Raw genomic sequence first — 22,756 nt, 5'->3', positions numbered from 1 at the left:
AGTGGCAGAAAGTGAAGAGGAACTAAAAAAAACTCCTGATGAAGGTGAAAGAGAAGCATGAAAAAGCTGGCTTTAAACTCACTGTGAAAAAGACGAAGATCATGGCACTTGGTCCCATCACTTCATGGCAAATACATGGGGGAAAAGTGGAAATATTGACAGATTTTATTTTCTTGGGCTCCAAAATCACTGTGGATGATGACTGCACCCATGAAATTAAAAGATGCTTGCTCCTTGGAAGAAAAGCTATGACAAACCTAGACAGCTTATTAAAAAGCAAAGACATCACTTTGCCAACAAAGGCCCATATAGTCAAAGCTATGGTGTTTCCAGTAGTCATGCCAGATTTGAGAGTTGGATCATAAAGAAGGTTGAGCACTGAAGAATTGATGCTTTCAAACTGTGATGCTGGAGAAGACTCTTGAGAGTTCCTTTGACAGCAAGGAGATCAAACCAGTCAATCCTAAAGGAAATCAGTCCTGAATATTCATTGGAAGGACTGATGCTGAAGCTGAAGCTGAAGCTCCAATACTCTAGCCACCTGATGCGAACAGCCGACTCAATGGAAAAACCCCTGATGCTGGGAAAGATTAAGGGCAGGAGGAGAAGGGACGACAGAGGTTGAGATGGTTGGATGACATCACCCACTCAATCGACATGAGTTTGAGCAATCTCCATGAGCTAGTGAAGGAGACGGAAGTCTGGTATGCTGCAGTCCATGGGGTCTCAAAGAGTTGGACAGGACTTAGCGACTGAACAACAACAAATGAATTGATTACTTCTGTGGGCTTCCCTGGTGGCGCTAGTCATAAAGAACCCACCAGCCCATGCAGGAGACATAAGAGATGTGGGTTCAATTCCTGGGTCAGAAAGATCCTCTGGAGAAGGGCATGGCAACCTACTCCAGTATTCTTGCCCGGAGAAGCCCATGGACAGAGGAACCTGGTGGGCTATAGTCTGTGGGTCACAAAGAGTCAGACACGACTGAAGCGACTTAGTACACACAAGCATTCAAGGCATTCTGCACAGCTGCTGTGTTGGAATTTATGTCTTAAAAATATTCATTTTCCATTAGTTTAGTGGAGTTTTTGGAAATGACCAAAGCTACATGAGAATGCCAATCCTTTATCTTTACCAAAAATTCAAGTTCACTCATTAAACTGATGATGGCATTTACTTTCTTGACCTAACTGTATACTTCAGTCATAGGTATCCTAGCTATTATCCCCACATCTCAAGCCATTACTAACCATTCCATGAGACTCATTTAGAGATTTAAATCTTCAGCATCACTAATTTACCACCATCTACCTATTGTCAATTCTGAAAATAGAATGCTTCATCCCTCCTAAAACACCTCACCCAACCGATTCTCCTCTTGTCACAAAGTATTGCTAGAAAAAGTTGTGAAACCACACGATCAAATTGTATTCCAAATCTATAACTACAACAGAGTTTCCTTTTTTGTAATCTTTATTTTGCCTATATAGTCGAAGTCCTAAAGCAGCAGCTAATTTTTTTCTAGACTTCTCACACTGTCAAAACAACTCTAATCATCACTTCTGCAAATAAGTGGAGACAATGACAAAAATTCCCACATTTATTCTCCACAGTGCTTTTTCTTCTACCTTGTTATCTTCAAAGTATAACAGCCTTTTCTTCCTTATCCTAATGTCACTCTTTGTGCCAAAGGCTCCATTTCATCCTGCTTTCTCCTGTTTCACTTTTTATTGCTTCTCACTATGGTGTCTGTAGTAAGTCCCAGAATGTTTGAATCCATTCTACATTAAAAACAAAGCAAGAATAAAACCTTAATTTACATGACTATCCCTTCAGCTTGTGGCATATCTCTCCTCTTTTCACTATGAGCTACTTTTCCAGTTAAGAGTATTCTACAATACTCATTAAATCTTATCCCTATATAATCTATTTTCTAGCCAGTACTTCAATAGAACTGGCTTTCAAAAATAAGCAAGAAGTGGTTTCAGTGATTTATTTTTCTTTCTACACCTATCATAATATCTCTACAGGATTTAAAATTATTCATTACAAACCCTTCTGGAAGCTCCTTCCCCCTTTGGCTTCCATAGCTTTACATTCTCTTTGCTTTCTTCCACTATTTGAGTGTAGTCCTTGCTTGTTACCTTTAATACTCTTTCCTGATCATTGGAAACATATTTCAATGTTCATTCTTCAACCTATTTTGGATTATCTCCTCCTTAGCATTTTTTTTTCTTGATATTGAGTTTTCCGATGACTTCGGTCAGTCAGTTAGCTCAGTCACTCAGTTGTGTCCAACTCTTTGCGACCCCATGAACTGCAGCATGTCAGGCTTCCCTGTCCATCACCAACTCCTGGTGCCTACTCAAACTCATGTCCATTGAGTCAGTGATGCCATCCAACCATCTCATCCTCTGTCGTCCCCTTCTCCTCCACCCTCAATCTTTCCCAGCATCAGGGTCTTTTCAAATGAGTCAGTTCTTTGCATCAGGTCGCCAAAGTATTGGAGTTTCAGCTTCAGCATCAGTCCTTCAAAGGAATACTCAGGACTGATTTTCTTAAGGATGGACCAGTTGGATCTCCTTGCAGTCCAAAGGGACTCTCAAAAGTCTTCTCCAACACCACAGTTCAAAAGTATCAATTCTTCAGTGCTCATCTTTCTTTATATTCCAACTCTCACATCCATACGTGACTACTGGAAAAACCATAGCTTTGACTAGACGGACCTTTGTTGCCAAAGTAATGTCTCTGCTTTTTAATATGATGTCTAGGTTGGTCAATGACTTCAGCAGTCACTTAAATGAAATGACTTCAGAAGTTACATTTCCATCACCAGTTTCTCTTCCAGGTTGCTTTGCTGCACTTGCAGCTTTCTGTTAGATGATGGGAAAGATTTCTGGTATCCATGCATCAATATGTCCAAAGCTGAATTTGCCATATTTCTCTCCACATCATCTGGACTTCCTCTTACAGTTTCCTTATTTTTCTTAACAGCATTATTATTCTTCTAGTTAACAAGACAAAACAAAAAAGAGCCTGTAGCATCTTTCATTTCTTTCTTTCATTGCCACTTTTCTCTGTATCCCATTAGTGAATATTAATTATACTTAAAAATATCCATTATATTTCCTCTTTCTTTGTATTCTCATTGATATTACCTGTTTCAGATCCTATTTGTCACTCACTTATACTATTGCATTCACCTATATTACCTTGAAAATTTTTATCTTTATGAGGCATTTTCTCCTCAGGTACCAGAGTAATAACTTCAAATCATAGTTGATTCATGTCACTTTCATCCATGGGTGTCAAATGAAATAATTTAATATGGATTTAGGATATAAGTGCAAAGTGTACAAAACTGAATAATGCATTACAGTTATTTGTTCTTTGGGGTTTCCTTTGCGCCTATGGGCAGGGGGGGTAGGTTGTGTTTCCCCTTTTGATTAAATAAACTTTTTTTGTTGTTTGGCACTAACCTCTCAAAAATATTATTTTCACTGACTCCTTTATCATTTTGATAAATTATGTTTTTCACAGTTTGATAAATTATGTTTCCATTTTTAACCTTTTTAACTTTAGAGCTATTTCAGTATCCATTCCCAAGCGCATAATAGACTCTGTGAGTACCTATGTGCTCAGTCGCACAATGGTGTCTGACTACTTGAGGCCCCATGGACTGCAACCCACCAAGCTCTTCTCTCCATGGAATTTTCCAGGGAAGAATACTGGAGTAGGTTGCCATTTCCTACTCCATTGGTTGAGTATCTATGTATATAAAAAATTTTTCAAATGGTATTTGTTAGCCAAAGATCCACGTACTCTATCAAAAACATTGACAGGTGCTTTTAATTTGTCTTTTTTCCCCCTCTCTTAAGTGACCAAATATTGAGCAGTTTGAAATTTCTAGCCTCACTCTATACATCTTCTGCAGAAGTAGGGCCATATTCTCATTCATATCTCCATGCAGGAAGCAAACTCTTCAAGGAATATTACTCCCTTATTTCTGCTACTTGGGCATCAAAGGATCAAAGAGACAACCTGTGGCAAACTAATGTTTTCACGTCTCAAAGTTGGCTACAGAGTTTTAGCACATTGGGGTGACATGATATAACTTACTGAATAATAAGAAGCAAAAATGTTAATTTATAATGAGTAAAACCCATGAAAAAATTTTATGAGATCTTTCAGATTATGTTTGTGCTATTCAATAGGGAGGTTAAAGTCTGCTAATCAGTGATATGAAATATATTTTCATATAATATTGAAAATGTATATTAATTATTGAAATAATAGTCAATATGCATCCTATTTAATTTGGGGCTTCCCAAGTGGCTCAGTGGGTATAGAATCCACCTACAATGCAGGAGATGCAGGAGAGGCAGTTTCAGTTCCTGCATCAGGAAGATCCCCTACAGAAGGAAATGGCAATCCACTTCAGTATTTTTGCCTAGAGAATCACATGGACAGAGGAGCCAGAGGGTACAGTCAATAGGGTTGCAAAGAGTTGGACATGACTAAAGCAACTGAGCATGAACGCATGCACACATCCTATGTAATCTATAAAATTCTAATGGTTTTTACTTTTCATAATTGAAAATTAAAATTACATGCTAGCTCATAATAATTGTTCAAAATATACTCTTCTTTTTCATTAAATAAATAGGAAAAGATTGATTGTGATGTTTAATAAAATTAATGGAGATATTTCTGAACTTTTATATATACTTACTTCTTAACTATTCCCCAAAACTTCACACTAAAATTCATAATATGAACGTTATGTATATTTATGAAATAAACATAATATATATTATTATAACATTTTGCTTCCTAAATAATGGACAGTTTTAGCGTCGTATAGCATTGGATTATTTTTAAAAAATAGGTAAAGAGAAAAAAACCATATAATTGCTTTATAACTTAAAATCATAGCTTCATTAAATTAGATTATATTGATTATGCCTTCAATATTCTGTTTTATAAGATGTTTTCAATATTTAATTTAGCCTTAGGCATTTTTGTAATATCCCTTGGGGCATATTAACCATTTTTATTTGAATTCTTAAATTACATCATGTGTGTTTGTTTGCTTGTTTGTTTTTCTTGGCAGTATCTCTGATCTGATTGATTAGTTTGACATTGAAAACTAGCTTTTACATGTAGGTTACATTTTGTACATTTTTTTCTAAAATAAATAAATCTGAAATTTGAACATTTTAATAAATATTTTTGTGGAATATGATAAGATGAAAGTATTTTATTTAAAAACATAGCAGATTGCAAAATTATATTGAAGTTAATACTATTTTTATTTCCTCAACAGTTTCTGGCTATATAGATTTGAATGTTGTGTCTCTAAGTAAAAATATAGCAAATATAACTATATACATGGTTATATAGCAAATATAATTATATTAGTTATTTTATATGTTTCAATAAAATATTTTTGGTATTTCTTACAAAATGAGAAAGAAAATGACCCAAATACAATGTTCTCAATTGCTTGCTTTCAATCAAGTTGAAGGAGGACCTAGTAAACTTGTAACTATTGAGTTATTAAAAATAAATTTTATAACAAGCATTTTTTATTTTGAATATAAAAAATAAAAGAAGCTCAAAGAATTCCCATTGATAGCAAATTTCCTTTCCCATCATTTTTGTTTATATAAACAAGTTATTTTAATGTTTACATCTGTAGATAGCAACAAAATAAAAACAAAACAGAAAGGGAGCAAAACTGATGCTGAAACTATCTCATTTTAGATTTAAGTAATACGCATTGGTAACCATCCAAACTAATTGAAAGAAAAATTCTTTTGTCTTATTGATAGATATAGGTCAAAAAATCTTTGTTCAAATAATCCTAACATTTATATGGAATGATAAATGTTGATCACTTATGAAAACATTAGTATTCTCAGAAGCTGCTAGCAATACAGGCATGAATCCCTATTCTAGGTCGATTAAGTCTGGCTAGTATTACAGATATGGAAAGGGCAAGTAGCCGAGACGATGTGTAACTAGTGCCCTTTTGATAAAAAAAAAAAAAAGAATTAAACTTGTTTTTGAAAAATTACTGAAAAATTTGGAAAAGAAAGAGATTTGAAGAAGTGGGAAGACTAATCCCACAAGAGCTATTTATCATGGACATCACTGTGGGGTGTGCAGAATGCTTTGGGAGACAGTGAGCCAGCTGGATTAAAGTGAAAGTAATTTTTTGGTCTAAGAAAATAAATCATCTGAAATGCAGTCTCGGTGTGGTTTTCACAGGGGTGGGCAAAGTTGATTTGGGTTGTACTAAGAAAAAGAAAACAACATTTACAACCACAAAAGAGAGTGCAAAAATTCAAACTGGCATGATGAAATCAAGAGTTTTGGAAATGGTTCATAATTCAGTTTCACTCATATCACTCAACTCAGTAGAATCAAATTTTCTCTTTCTTTCCTTCTTCCTTCCTTCTTGCTTTCTTTTCTTTCACTCTTTTCTTTTTAATTCACTGGTGTTTTTCCCTTTGGATTCTCTAAATAGCATATTTATGGTTGATTATGCCACTGCTGGACAATTTTGTTTAAGATCTGATGGGAATTTTCCACTTACTAATAATTTGATGTGAGATTTGGTTTATTTTCTTCCTACTGCATCAGTTCAGTTCAGTTCAGTCACTCAGTAGTGTCAGACTCTTTGCGACCCCACGGATTGCAGAATGCCAAGCTTCCCTGTCCATCACCAATTCCCGGAGTTTGCTCAAAATCATGTCCACCGAATTGGTGATGCCATCCAACCATCTCATCCTCTGTCATTCCCTTCTCCTCCAGCCTTCAATCTTTCCCAGCATCAGGGTCTCTTCAAATGAATCAGCTCTTCGCTTCAGGTGGCCAAAGTATTGGAGTTTCAGCTTCAGCATCAGTCTTTCAATGAATATTTAGGACTGACTTCCTTTAGGATTGACTTGTTTGATATCTTTGCAGTCCAAGGGACTCTCAAGAATCTTCTCCAACACCACAATTCAAAAGCATCAATTCTTCAGTGCTCAGCTTTCTTTATAGTTACTTACTTACTATACTTACTGCATAGTTTTATTTAATCAAATATTGGTAGACTTAGTGGTAAATTTTTTACAAGGAAAGAAAAAAAATGTTTTCGTGCTATTCTCTTTTAAGCACCATTTTAAATTAGCTTGTTGTAATTTTTTTTTTTTAATTTCCCTATAGGAACTGACTGCTGTCTGATAGATTTATGCAGGTTTTATAGAAGGTAAAGTAAAAGAAATTGATTCAATAAATTATGCTACAATTATACAGTTCTAACATGACAGGCTGAAGTTGTTTGCTTGAGTATGGTACTGACATAAAGACAGAAAACAAAAGAGAGCTCAGAAATAAAAACACGTATTATACATGGTCATCTGAATATTAGACAGGGGTGTCAGGAATACACAATAGGGAAAGGCTAATTTCTTCAACAAATAGTGTTGGGGAAATTGTATATTTACATGCAAAAGAATGAATTAATTGGACCTTTATACCATATAAGGAGATCAACTCAAGATGGAGTCAAGACTTAAATGTAAGATCTGAAGCTGTAAAACTCTTACAAGAAAACAGGAGAAAAATTTCTGACATTGGTTTTGGCAATGACTTTTTGAATAAGATACCAAAAATAAAGGGAGAAAAAGTAAAAATAGACAAGTAGATAATATTAAACTATGGAACTTCTGCGCAACAAAGGTGAATGCAGAGAAAGAAAAGATAATCTAGAGATTGGGAGAAAATATACGCAAACCACAAAGAGATTAATATTCCAAATATAAAAGAATTCATACAATTCAATAGCAAAATTATTTTGAATAAAAATAACCCTATTACAAAGCAGGTAAAGTTCTTGAATAGACATTTCTCCAAAGAAGACATACAAATGACAAATAGGTATATTAACAGAGGCTGAAGGGAAGCAGGATATGCTATTTCAAAACATACTACTTTGACTTATGGATTATCTTAAGCAATCAAGACCCATGAAATTCAGAAAACATTTTACTTCTCCTTTGCATACCTAAATTTCCAGTAGTCATGTACAGATTGGAGAGTTGAACTCTAAAGAAGGCTGAGTACTGAAGAATTGATACTTTTGAATTGTGGTGCTGGAGAAGACTCTTCAGAGTCCCTTGGACTTCAAGGAGATCAAACCAGTCAAACCTAAAGGAAATCAGTCCTGAATATTCATTGGAAGGACTGATACTGAAGCTGAAGCTCCTATAATTTGGCCATGTGATGCAAACAGCCAACTCATTGGAAAAGACCCTGATGCTGTGAAAGACTGAGGGCATGAAGAGAAGGGGGCAACAGAGGATGAGATGGTTGGATGGCATCTCCATGAGTTTGAACAAACTCCAGGAGATAGAGAAGGACAGAGAAGGCTGGTGCACTGCTGTGTATGGGGTCTCAAAGAGTTGGACATGACTTAGGGCTGAACAGCAACAACAACATACTTAAAAGGACTTAGGAAGTGGATCTGTACCAGAAAAAAGAACTACCACCAGAGATAACCTTTAAAATGAAAGACCTCCCCACAAGAAAGGTAAATTTCTAACTACAAACATCTGTTCTTACATCCTGTGAATTGCCTCCTCTTCTTTGAAGCCTCAGGTCCCTATCCCATTCTTTAGCCTAGGATTTGAGTCTTGTAAGCCTCAGGGGCCCAATGTGCCCTTAAGTCTCCTATCTTTGAGACTGCTGTATTTTAGTCGCTAAGTTGTGTCTGACTCTTTGTGACCCTATGGACTGTAGCCCGCCAAGCTTCTCTGTCCATGGGATTTCCCAGGCAAGACTACTGGAGTGGGTTGCCATTTCCTTCTCCAGAGGATCTTCCTGGCCCAGGGATTGAACTCATGTTTCCTCTACTGGCAGGCATATTCTTTAACACTGAGCTACCAGGGAAGCCCAAGAAGGATGCTGTATATATGGACTTAAGTTTATTTTTCTCCTGCTTACCTGTTTTATGTCAGTTTAATTACTAGGGCAACCAAAGAACCAAGAAGGAAACACGAAAAAGATTTTTGTCCCTGCAAGTGTTCAGTATCACTAATCTTTGGAGAAATTCAAATCCAAGGTGCCATTCTTTTGCTACCTCACTTCGAGTACAATCATTTCAGTTCAGTTCAGTTCAGTCACTCAGTCATGTCTGACTCTTTGTGACCCCATGGACTACAGCAGGGTAGGCCTCCCTGCCCATCAACAACTCCTGGAGTTTACTCAAACTCATGTTCATTGAGTCAGTGATGCCATCCAACCACCTATTCCTCTGTCATCCCCTTCTCCTCTCACCTTCAATCTTTTGCAGCATCAGGGTCTTTTCCAATGAGTCAGTTCTTTGCATCAGGTGGCCAAAGTATTGGAGTTTCAGCTTCAACATCAGTCTTTCCGGTGAATATTCAGGACTGATTTCCTTTAGCATGGTCTGGTTGGATCTCCTTGCAGTCAAGGGACTCTCAAGAGTCTTTTCCAACACCACGGTTCAAAAGCATCAATTCTTTGGCACTCAGCTTTCTTTATAGTCCAACTCTCACATCCATGCATGACTACTGGAAAACCATAGCCTTGACTAGACAGACCTTTGTTGACAAAGTAATGTCTCTGCTTTTTAATATGCTCTCTAGATTGGTCATAACTTTCCTTCCAAGGAGTAAGGGTCTTTTAATTTCATGGCTGCAGTCACCATCTGCAGTGATTTTGGACCTCCGAAAAATAAAGTCAGCCACTGTTTCCCCATCTATTTGCCATGAAGTGATGGGACTGGATACCATGGTCTTAGTTTTCTGAATGTTGAGCTTTAAGTCAACTTTTTCACTCTCCTCTTTCACTTTTATCAAGAGGCTCATTAGTTCTTCTCCACTTTCTGCCATAAGGTTGGTATCATCTGCATATCTGAGGTTATTGATATTTCTCCCAGCAATCTTGATTCCAGTTTATTATTCATCCAGCCCAGCATTTCTCATGGTGTACTCTGTATATAAGATAAACAAGCAGGGTGACAATATACAGACTTGACTTACTTCTTTTCCAATTTGGAACCAGTCTGTTGTTCCATGTCCCGTTCTAACTGTTGTTCCTTGACCTGCATACAGATTTCTCAGGAGGCAGATCAGGTGGTCTGGTATTCACATCTCTTGGAGAATTTTCCACAGTTTGTTGTGATCCACACAGTCAAAGGCTTTGGCATAGTCAATAAAGCAGAAATAGATGTTTTTCTGGAACTCTCTTGCTTTTTCAATGATTCAGCAGATGTTGGCAATACGATCTCTGGTTCCTCTGCTTTTCTAAAATCAGCTTGAACATCTGGAAGTTCACGGTTCATGTATTGCTGAAGCCTGGCGTGGAGAATTTTGAGCATTACTTTACTAGCGTGTGAAATGAGTGCAATTGTGTGGTAGGATTTTAGGATTTGAAGTTATTATTTTAGGATTTGAAAAAGCTCAACTGGAATTCCATCACCTCCACTAGCTTTGTTTTCAGTGATGCTTCCTAAAGCCCACTTGATTTCGAGTTCCAGGATGTCTGGCTCTAGGTGGGTGATCACACCATCATGATTATCTGGGTCATGAACATCTTTTTTGTATAGTTCTTCTGTGTATTCTTGCCACCTCTTCTTAATATCTTCTGCTTCTGTTAGGTGCATACCATTTCTGTCCTTTATTGAGCCCATCTTTGCATGAAATGTTCCCTTGGTATCTCTAATTTTCTTGACCAGCTCTCTAGTCTTCCCCATTCTATTGTTTTCCTCTATATCTTTGCATGGATCACTGAGGAAGGCTTTCTTATCTATCCTTGTCACTCTTTGGAGCTCTGCATTCAAATGGGTATATAGTTCCTTTTCTCCTTTGCTTTTCCCTTCTCTTCTTTTCACAGCTATTTGTAAATTCTCCTCAGACAGCCATTTTGCTTTTTTGCATTTCTTTTCCATGGGGATGGTCTTGATCCCTGTCTCCTGTACAATGTCACGAACCTCCGTCCATAGTTCATCAGGCACTCTGTCTATCAGATCTAGTCCCTTAAATCTATTTCTCACTTCCACTGTATAGTCATAAGGGATTTGATTTAGGTCATACCAGAATGGTCTAGTGGTTTTCCCTACTTTCTTCAATTTAAGTCTGAATTTGGCAATAAGGATAATGATGGCTATTCTCAAAAGAAAAAAAAGGACAATAAATATTGATGAGGATATGGTAACTGGAATTCTTGTACACTGTTTATGGGAGCATAAAAATTTTAATAACTATGGATACTAGTATGGAGTTCCCTCAGAAAAAAATTAAAAATAGATTTACCTTATAATCCAACAACCCAACTCCTGGGCATATATCTGGTCAAAACTCTAATTCAAAAAGATACATTCACTCCTGTGTTCATAGTAGCACTATTTACAATATTCAAGACTGTCTAGTATTATTGTATACCCACAAAGTAGAGTCTTATGCAGCTTTTATAAATGATCATTATAATTATTGATACAGAGTGTTGTTTACCATTTTCTGTTTAGTAAAAATATCAAAACTTATGAGTACATTGATGAAGTGGATGTCTGTGTGTCTATTTGCTTAGAATAACCTCTAGAATAATATAAATGTTACCAAGACTATAACTGAATTCCTCTGCTTGAATTACATAACATGAAATATTGTATTCTATCTTTAAGAATTCAAATATAAAAAGCAATGCCCTAACATTGGTTAAAATTAATTGAATATTTGGACTATACTGGAAGATCTAGCTATATGGATTAAATATTACCATTAAAAATATAAATATTTTCAAATATCAAGCTTTCTCTTTTCTATAAATATTCAGATAAAAACTAAATATTCTGACACATTGTGAAATTTTTACTTTTAATTGCATGCCTATATATAGAAACATTTATCAGTAGGCTAATTTTTTCATCAAGTATTATATATCTATCAGATGCTTGGTACTCTTCTAGGTGCTAAGAATACAAAAATGGACACTACTTACTTAGCACTAAGCAAGGCCCAGATATATTACACACTATACTACAGTGGGAAAGATGCTCATATAGACTCATAATAGCTATGATTCATATAGCATTCCATGTGCACTTCACACATATCTCATTTCTGATGATGACTCTGCCCAATAGGTAGGAAGTACTATTTAGCAAACATAAAATTGAAGTTCAGACTTTCAGTACTTTTCTTAATTTCACAGGCTGGTAAGTATTAAGGCAATAATTTTAATCTAGATCTTCAAATTAAGTCTCACACATACACATATTTAATTAAAGTTTTATTTGCATTCCAGGAAATGGCTACTGTTCATTTTAATGAATGAAAAGTATTTGGAAGATTAGTTACACATTGTATACTCAGATTGGTATTGATACATCTTTTTTTTGTATCTTCAACATAAAAGTTTAAAATGTCAATGTGAAATAGTTATCTAAGGTCTTTAATAGTTAGAAATAAATACAAGGAGTTGTCTTTCTTTTTCTTTCATTTTAACACTACAGCTTGTGACTCCATTGTGCCATGACTGTACTCCCATCATAAAACCTATAACGTTTTCTTGAAGTTGTTTTTAATGTCAGCTCTGTGAGGGTAGGGATTATTTCATATAAATCTTTTTATTTTCTCTATTCTCTAGATTACATTCTAGCACATACAATATGCTCAAAAGTTGTTTGTTAAACAATTAAATGGATGCTTCAGATCTTATCATTATTATAGTCAGAAACTAAAGACATAGTGAGTTATATTATGTCTAGTTAATCTTCAAATTTCATGCTTTATAAAGAGAAACCTAACACGTATGCTTCTTGAAAGATTTTGCTTGATTTACCATTGAAAGTTTTATTTCATAGTTAACTGTATTTAGTAATTTTATCTTCATTTTGTTTTTTTAATCTGTACTTCTTGGGTAAAAGTTATTACAAATATTTTATATATTAGAAAATAACATTAAATATATTCATTTCATTCATTCATATACATTCATATAATATATTCATTATAATGTAGATATTAGTGTATATCATAGTCAAATCATGACTCTAATAGGCCAACTATAATTGAAACTGAATTAGTCTATAAAATCCTTTGAATTCATATTTACAAGGGGAAAACAGTGTAGCTGTGAGCACACTTCTGTGGATTCACATGACACAATCTTTACCTAATTGGCAATTGAAAATGCAGTTACAAATATATTTCCTTGGAGATTGCAGTTTTGGAAACCCATTGCAAAATATAATCCTTAATTATCATCATTGCTTAAGTGGCAATCCAGTGTATGCCAACATATATTTTTTCCTGTAAGTAAACCCTGGAAAAAGTAATTTTATTGACCTAAAAGCAGTATATATCCATAAGGCCAGAAAATAATTTTTTTTTTCAAAGGTGTGTTCAGGGAACACTGAAGAGATTAAATTTAAAACTCCTCTTAAATGGTTCATGGAATGGCATTAATAGCTAGTCCAAAGGGACTTATGCTAATCTACTTTCTTGGCTAAAACTAAGGATTTAATGAAAGAATTTTATTAAAGGGTGGATAAAATAGAGTTTATTTTTGCAATGTTTTGGTAGGAAATACTGCTATAGATGATGTAACAAAACTACACCAGGTCTCTTATGTGGTATTTTCACAATACAAGTTAAGAAACAGATATATTTGCTTGCAGAGCCACAAGGAATTTGATTTTTGCCTTAAAAAAATACCACAGGCAGAAGTGAGCTAGTTTGCGGTTCCCCTTTTTCTAGTGACAAATGGGAATTATGGGCTCCAAGGCATTCTTCTAAACCTCTGTGAAACACTTCTCCCTGCATCTTGTTGCAAAAATAGAGTAAAATCTTAAATAACTGGAATGAAGGGACCTGCTCATTTCTGCTGCTTCAGTCCCTCTATTGAATCCCTTTCTATTCTCCTGAATTCTGTTCCACCTCAAGCGACATTCTTTTTATTTCTGCATCATGCTGAGCTCTGTTCTACCTCAGAATTTCAGCACAAGCCATTCCCTCTGCCTGGAATTTCTTCACCAACTCTTTGAATAGTTGATTCCCTTCTCTGTCTTCAAGTCTTATTAATATATTAAATGTTAGCTCCTCATCAATTTAGACCACTGAACTTTTGCCAGTTGTTGTCACACTGTCATTAACTCTATCATCAAATCTTTTTTCCCTTGATGATTTTTCACACTTGATACTGATTTATTTATTTGTATGTTGTTGTATGTTATTCTCCATACTTCCCTTCTTACCACCCAGGGACCAGTACCATAGTTAACACATAGCTGGTGATTTATAAATATTTATACATTTAAGGGATTGGATTGCTTAAGATCTTTTTTAATTTTTTTGGTAGCAGTGTAATTTTGAGGAAGAATCAAATCATTGAAAGGAAGAAAAGAAAGAAGCCCTAATTGTTACATACTGGCCACACCCAAGAAGTGTGTGGTTCGGCTCATGTTCCCACACTGTGTGTGCATGCTAAGACATGTCCGACTCTGCAGTGCTATGAACTGCAGCCCAGCAGGCTTCTCTGTCCATGGAATTCTCCAGGCAAGAATACTGGAGTGGGTTGCCATGCCCTCCTTCAGGAGATCTTCCCTGACCCAGGGATTGAACCTGGATCTCTTCTATCTCCTTCATTGTCAGGTGAGTCCTTTACCACCAGTGCCATCTGGGAAGCCAATTCCCACACTGTATACGAGTTATATCTACTCTAAGGAAAAGTGACCCCTATGATAATAAACGAGATAGACAAGGTGTTCAGATGAAAAAACAAAAAATTAATTAAAATCAGTATACATTGCATCCTCACCTCCCACATAAACACATCACATTGCAGGTAGTATTGACCTTCCCTGTTGTGAAGTACTTAATGCATAGTAGATGTTCAGCAAATATTTCCTGAATGCATGTATTTAATAATTCTAAAATTTTAATCTGGGAAGCAAGCAAATAAATTTTATAAAAATTTACCAACCACAAAGATTGAGGCAAAAAGTATTTCTGATTAACTTGATCAGTTGGAAAATATATTTTACTAATTCAATCTCAAAATATACTGTAAATAGAAATGGTATTGTGATTTTCAGTGCTATCCTAGTTATGTTGGTTGTAAATAAAGTATATATAAAGCAGAAAACATGAATATCATCAGAAGAATATTTCCTCTATGTTAAAGAGGTATATTAAGTCCAATTGAATTCAGTTTAAAACCCAGTTCTGGCAATATTGGCTGGGTCTCTGGGCAACTACATAGAGCCTCTAAGCCAGAATCTGTTCATTTACAAAAGGAATAATACCACACCTGGTTTATCTGATTATCTGGAAATGGTTTCAAAATCTCAGTGCTCTAGGATAATTGCTTAGAATCTTAAGGCTTGTGATGTTGAGAATATTGTCAAGATCGACACACTTAAAGAATCTGGCAGTTAAATGAGAGAATTAATAGATAGCAATGTTATGAAAAATAGTTGATAATTTTAAAACTAATGTTATATTAAAATGGTACTGAAATATCAATAAATCACAGCAAGTACTCGTTCAGGCTTTCCAGGTGGCATTAGTGGTAAAGAGCTTGCTTACCAATGCAGGAGACATAAATAATTCAGGTTCAATCCCTGAGTAGGGAAGATCCCCTAGAAGAGGGCATGGCAATCCACTCCAGTATTCTTGCCTGGAAAATCCCATGGACATTGGAGGCTGGTGGGCTACAGTCCATAGAGTTGCAAAGAGTCAGACGTGACTAAAGCAACTTAACACACAAGTACTAGCTTATGTTTAAGATTTCAAACTCCACAATGTAAAGCAACTATACTCCAGTAAAAGTTTATTAAAAAAAATAATAAAATAAAATAGGTAACCAAAAAAGACCTATTGTACAGCACAGGGAACTCTGCTCAGTATTCTGTAATAACCTAAGTGGCAAAAGAATTTGAAAAAGAATTGATACATGCATAGACTTCGCAAGTGGCACTAGTGATAAAGAACTTGCTTGCCAACGCCAATGCAAGAGACGTAAGAGATGTGGGATACATATACGTATATAACTGAATCACTCTGTTATACACCTGAAACTAACACGTTTTTAATCAACTATACTTCAATATAAAGTTAAAATTTTAAAAAAATTCTAACTCCAAGTGAACCAATCAATCACTTCATACTCTGATCATTTTCTAAAGTTTTGGTACCACACACATCATTTCTAGGAAACAAAACCTAGATGCCACTTGTGTGCAAAATAACTCATGATGGGATTTTGAAGAGTGTAGCAAAAGTTTCCCAACCCCAAATATCACTCACTGATTTCTGGGACTCCAATCCCCTAATATTACCAAGAGAAAATATTCAAGTTTTGTTGTTAAATGCAAATTAAGGAGTTATAAGTCTGAACCATATGAAGCTACTGTTCTGTGTCAAAAACAAACATAGACAATTTAATATGGTTAAACTTTCATATTTAATCCACAACCAGGCATTAACATCTTATGAGAAAGCACTTGTCAGATTATCTACCCAGTAGGAAATGAAGGAAGTGTATGCCAGGATGGGGGGAATGAAGACATGGAAAAATGAGTTCTAAAAGTTCCAGATTCAGGTAATAGGATTCCCTTATAATGGTGCCATAATGCAATCACTAAACAGAAATATAATGGAATAACTTGGTTTATGATGAGTTACAAAGAGGAGCAAAAGCAACTTAAGACATTTTTAAAGAAAAAGTAAATTAAGAAGACAGATTCAGAAGGTGATTAGTTCTTAGCTAGACGTGACATTTCTGGTGTCATTCATCAGAATCTAATGAATTTATCTTTGAAGAATCTGTCAGACAAAAAGAATATCATGATTTCTTCAGCATTACGGTATATGCATAAAGCTGATACTTCACACATATACACACACACACACACAAATAACCTCACAAACCTGATTTAGAATGACATAGTAGTTCTTGCCTGTTAAAGCTTACTAAAAACAGCAAGTTATGATTAATATTAATGATTCATATTTTTACAAAAATAAAAATAAATTTATATATCATACACTGAGGTCAGATGTTTCTTTCCTCCATTTAATTCCCTGGGACTTCCCCATTCCAGTTATTAAACACAAACAAATAAAATCTCCTTAATAGACATTTATTTTTAAAGTGAGCAAAAGTACCACTGGATTGAAGTTAATCATACTAAAAAAATTTGAGTAAACCAAGTTTTGAATAGCTTTCCTCAGTTTAGTGATAAACTTTTGTTTTGCTCTTATTTCAATTCAGTATATGATGTCTTTAAAAAACAAAACAAAACATTTTTTAATGCTCTCAATGATCTATTTTTTCTTTCAGAGTTACCAGTACAATGCCCCTTCTTTCTATCTAGTCATGCAACTTTCTGTCCTTCTGCTAAAGTCAAAATTGAAGGCTAGAGGGTAGATACATCTGCCCTGGGCAAATACAATGTTTCTTCCACAAACACAGACTCCCATGACAACCAAACAGAAAGGAGGGGGAAAATGAGAAGCCAGGGATATTAAATTTCTCTTAGACCCACCACCTGATTCTCATTTGACCCACAGTCTGGGTCTTATTAAGCCCAGATCTCTTTTATTCCCATAGCGTTTTACAAGTGGGGCATATGGAATCCTAAAGATTCATATTTTTCCATGTTACTGAACAAGGATCCTAGCAAGGCAAGAGAGTACTTGTGAAGTCATTTTATCTCCATCTTTTTTTAGGTTGTTGGTTTCTTCTGCAGAGACTATCAACTCCAGCTGTGTGAGAGGACACCTGTCTAACAGAACAAGCCTTAGATTACTAATTCATTTCACATGGGTCACAAAACTGATATCAAATAGCAGGAGCTCTTGTTTATTACCAGCTTAGATCAGATTCAAACTGGAGGCTCAAAGCTAAAAGACTTAACCTCCAGCCCCTTTATCCTGGGTCATTTCCAATCTGTCTCTGGGGCACTTTTAATTAATGGCAGAGTGAAAAGGATTATAAATTCCAGCATTCCCATATACCATCCCTTATGGATGTCCAACTCACTAACAGCTAAGAAGGTTTTCCATTAACTTGTATTTGTACATGTGATTGTTCGTGCACAAACCAAATTAAGTGGTGACAAGAGGAGGCAATTGTCTTGAAAATTCAGGATAAAATAGAAATATTTCAACCGAGGTTTGGGAATTTACCTTTTGAGATTGGAGAATTCTGCCAGATGATGTCCTTGCGTTAAATTTAACGTTGCATGTGCTGAAGCCAAAGGGCAAAGGAAAGGAGAAAGTGCAAGTGATTACCCAGAGCATTAAAATGCAGCAATCCAACAGTGAAAGAAAGAAATAGGAGATAGCTATAAGCTACCAGATTTATCTAATTCAGCAATTAGCCAAAATCTAAAACTGCCTATGATATAAATATTGATAGGGCTATTACAGAGTGGGAAAATAGAATTGTTGGACACTAACTTTGCAAGTAGTCTATATATTTGTTTTTTTGTGTTTTTTCATGGAGCACTCCAAAGTTAAAGAAAGTTCTATAACAGCCTAACATCTTTGCTGAATTATATACTTCCTTTGACCATGTCCAGGATGCTTGTAGCTTTGTTTTAAACTGGTGAGATGTGGTACTTAGAATCAGACAGTTGTGTGTAACACGATGGAGGTCTTTCTGAAGCTACTCTGAAACAGGTACCTGAATTAACTGTACAAATAGAAGCACCAACAACATAGCTAAGTCTGCCCCATGCTAGGTTTTTCCACATAAATTTCATCTTCACAGCAATATGAGGGCAGTAAGATCCCCTGCGGAAGGAAGCAGTAACCCCTCCAGTACTCTTGCCTGGAGAATCCCATAGCCAAGCCTGGTGGGCCTACAGTCCATGGGGTCACAAAGAGTCAGACACGACTAAGGGACTAACTTTCTTTTCTATTATTATATCTGTTGTAGAGATAAACTGTGCTAAGTTGCTTTAGTCGTTTCCGACTCTTTGCAATCAACTGTAGCCCTCCAGGCTCCTCTGTCCATAAGATTTCTTAGGCAAGAATACTAGAATGGTTGCCATGCCCTTCTCCAGGGGATCTTTCCAACCCAGGGATCGAACCTGAGTCTCCTGTGGCCCCTGAATTGAAGGCAGATTATTAACCACTGAGCCATAAGAATATTAATTCTTTGGTGTATATAATTCAAAAAGCCTAGTCATCTGTTATATGTTGAATTGTGTTTCCCCCCCAAAAGGTATTTTGAAGTACTAGCCCTCAGTACATGTGAATGTGACTCTATAGGGTCTTTGTAGGTTTAATCAAGTTAGGATAATGTCATTGCATTGGGTCTTAATTCAATGTAATTGATGTCCTTATAAGAACAGGAAAATTTGAACACAGCCATAGGGATCTGGGGAGAATGCTATGTGAAGATAGAGGCAGAGACTGGAGTGATGCATGCACAAGTTAAGGAATGGCAAGGAATTCTGGTCCTCACCAGAAGCTAGAAGACAAACATGGAACAGATTCTCTTTCAGAGGAAATCAGCCCTGCCAACACGTTGATTTTGGACTTCTGGCCTCCACGCTGTTTGCGAATAAACATCTATTGTTTCAAGGTACCTAGTTTGTAGTACTTTGGTATGAGAGCCCTAGGAAACTAACACATCATTTGATAGAGGAGAGAGAAAATAACAGTGAAGAAATTAATTTTATATAGGAAGCAAATTTAGACAGTCTGGAATAAACCTCTTTTGTGTTTCTTTAGGTAAACACAGCTAAAATATTTCCAGCAGGAAAAGATGTACATCTGGGCTAAAAGGGGGCCCTTACAAAGTTTTATTTTGAGTTACATTCTAAAAATGTAGTAACTCTCTTATTAAAAATGGGGCTTCCCTGGTGGCTCAGACAGTAAAGAATCTGCCTGCAATGCAGGAGACCCTGGTTTGATCCCTGGGTTGGGAAGATCCCCTGGAGAAGGGAATGGCTACCCACTGCAGTATTCTTGCCTGGAGAATTCCATGGACAGAGGAGCCTGGCTGGCTACAGTCCATGGGGTTGCAGAGTTGGACATGCCTGAGTGGCTAACACATTTTTACTAAAAATAAAACTCAAGAAGGCAGACCCTTTCATCTGGAGAATTCCTAAATTCTCAACCTAGCAGTGCCTTTCATACCTCAAACTCTTCAAAGATGTCTAATGATTAAACATATGATTCGTTTTCCTTTCTATACTTATCTTGCCCTGCTTCCATGTACAGCTACCCCAGAACACTCCAGCCAAATGGAACTCCTAGTTATTTACCCAAACATGCCTTCCTCTTCCCCAGTTTTTCCCCTTTACTTATGCAGAGGCCAGCGTGTTAAAGGACACACTTTCTTCCCTTTTCTCTAACATCAACATATTTAAATCCTACTACACATTAAAACTGTCTGACAAGACATCTCTTGTGTCAGTCCTTTACTGATTACACTGATTATAGTGACTTTGAGTTTGTTATTCTTCTCTAGCAATCCGTGACGTTTCTATTTTTCTGCTTTGCCATGTAGTATTATGAGTGTTCATCTTATCTCCACTACTGTTTCAAAAATCTCTTGGATCAGGAGGTATTTCTGCTCACTTTTTGATTTTGCCCCACCTCCAGCACCTAGCATAATACCTTACACAGACTTGGTCCTCTATAAATATTTGCTGAATTGATTTTAAGTTTGAATTAAGCAGCACAGGATCTCTTGGGTTGAAAAATCACATTGCAAATGGCATGCTTGTATTGCTCAATATTGCTGCACCAATGGAGCAAGGAATATGCTGCAAATTCTTCATATAAATGGTAGGAGTAAGGGAAGAAAAGGTGCTTTCATAAAAGGTTGTCTACAATCAGAGGAAATAAAAGAAGCAGGCAAATGCTATAGAATTTTTTCCCTAACCAATAGTGGTGATTCATTTGTCTGGTTAGCATTTCTGTTAGATTCCAGTGTTAGATTCAAAATAAGGCTAATTTGCACTGGCATAGTAACTTAACTCACTAGTGTATTATTACTATGTAAGCCGGTGTACATGCAACCACAAATAAATGCTTGCTGATGGAATCCCAGCAGGGCTTCTGATGAGTTTTCATTTTGTTGAACCTTACCCAGGAAATTACTGTGTAAAAAGCTTTGCTATTAGTTCTTTGCCTGAAATATCGTTTAGCTACACCTGGCCAAATTCATGGCAATTATACTAACTATACTAAGAGGACATTCCAAATTTCATCAGCCTTTTATATTCATTTTCTCAAATTGATTACTGAAATAATAGAAATATACAAATGCACAAACCGCAAAAGGTACACATTAAGACAAACTTAGCATTTAAAAGTCAAGATAACTTATAAAAAGAGGATAATTTAAGTCAAACTTTTCTTAGAATAGAACCCACACTATAAGTTATCAACACTAAGCTTCAAGCTACTGCTTACTAATGATATGTACGATGTAAACTTTATGTGCTTTAATTGCAGCCCTACATATGCTTACGTGAAGAGATTAAAATTGTTTTTCTGTATTATGTGATACATTAAAAAGCTGACAATAAAAATTAGGCTCTTAGTGTCACAGCACATAACCACATATATCAAATTTTTACCACAGCTAATTATGTGAAATGAGCAAAGCCACCAAAGCCATTCATAGCTGTGTTATAATGGATTTTGTTATGTTTATTCCAATGTAGATTTGGGTTTAAAAATATTTTAGTCAATAGTCAAGGTGTGTCTCCTCTGCATGAGGCTCTCCGGGAAAGGTTTAATTACAAAGAATATAAGATAATCTCTGATTTCAAAGTTTTCACTCACCTTGAAATGGGAAATGAGGTAATATTCACATAAAAAGATAATATAAAAATATAAGATAATGCATGCCAAATGCTTTCTCCAGGTGATGGTAAAGTGAGAGAGCCAGGAGAGGAAGAAGTGGGGAAGTTTCCATAAAATAGAGTGACCACATGCCCTGTTTTGAATGGAAGAATTATAATTTATGCCTATATTCCTGGTGTACTAATTCATATGATTCACTTTCATTCTCAAAAATGCTTTGACATAAGTGATAATTATGTGTACAGATAGGCAAGTGTAACCTTGAAGAAAAGGTAGAAATCAAATAAGTAGAAGCATTTCTGGAAATCTAAGACAGGTAAATGGTATATGCAAAGGAATGAAAAAGAATCATAGTGATCAAGAGTTTGGATGAAGTAGCATTTTGTGCAAGGAGGCCTTGTCTTTATTGACAACTGCAAATAGATTTCATTGGCAGTCTAGCTTTCTTGATGATGCCCTTCCAGACTTCTTCTGTGAAGACAATAAGGCTTTTTCCAGAGTGTGTTTTAAGGACCATTACTTTATCCTGAATACGTGGCAGGAAGAGGAATCATCTGGGGACATAACACAATCTCACACAGTATCAAATGTCTCCTGCCAAAGGTAACCAAGTTAACAACAATATAAAACAAACAGAATGTCCAGTCAAACTAGAATTTCATATGATCAACGAATATTTATTTTTTAGTATAAGATAGTTCAAAATATTGCCTGTGACATAAAGCACAGTCCTTTTTAGTATTACTCAATTTTGCATGAAATATTCTTTTTTTGTTGTTGTTAAAGTAAATTATTATTTACTTTTTTAATTAGTTTATTGGTCTATTTTTTAACTTTAAAATATTGTATTTGTTTTGCCATACACTGACATGAATCCACCATGGGTGTACATGTTTTCCCCTTCCAGA

At 35.8% G+C, this 22,756-nt stretch overlaps 2 long non-coding RNA genes across 2 annotated transcripts; both read right to left on the bottom strand.

Moving 5' to 3' along the window:
* Positions 1 to 6,484: 6,484 nt before the first annotated feature.
* On the bottom strand, positions 6,485 to 11,980 carry LOC145539711 (uncharacterized). The gene is made up of 3 exons (XR_014077919.1): positions 10,056 to 11,980; positions 9,297 to 10,006; positions 6,485 to 6,789 (listed from the first exon to the last, which is right to left on the bottom strand). It is a non-coding gene; the product is annotated as an uncharacterized LOC145539711 (long non-coding RNA).
* Positions 11,981 to 16,201: 4,221 nt separating this feature from the next.
* Positions 16,202 to 19,587, bottom strand: LOC145531066 (uncharacterized). The gene is made up of 2 exons (XR_014072150.1): positions 18,207 to 19,587; positions 16,202 to 17,803 (listed from the first exon to the last, which is right to left on the bottom strand). It is a non-coding gene; the product is annotated as an uncharacterized LOC145531066 (long non-coding RNA).
* Positions 19,588 to 22,756: the final 3,169 nt, after the last annotated feature.

Source organism: Giraffa tippelskirchi, chromosome 2 (assembly GCF_054371585.1).
Source record: "Giraffa tippelskirchi isolate mGirTip1 chromosome 2, T2T-mGirTip1v1.2.pri, whole genome shotgun sequence".
NCBI lineage: Eukaryota > Metazoa > Chordata > Mammalia > Artiodactyla > Giraffidae > Giraffa > Giraffa tippelskirchi.
Note: the sequence above shows the minus strand (reverse complement) of the source record. Positions and strands in the feature narration are given on the sequence as shown.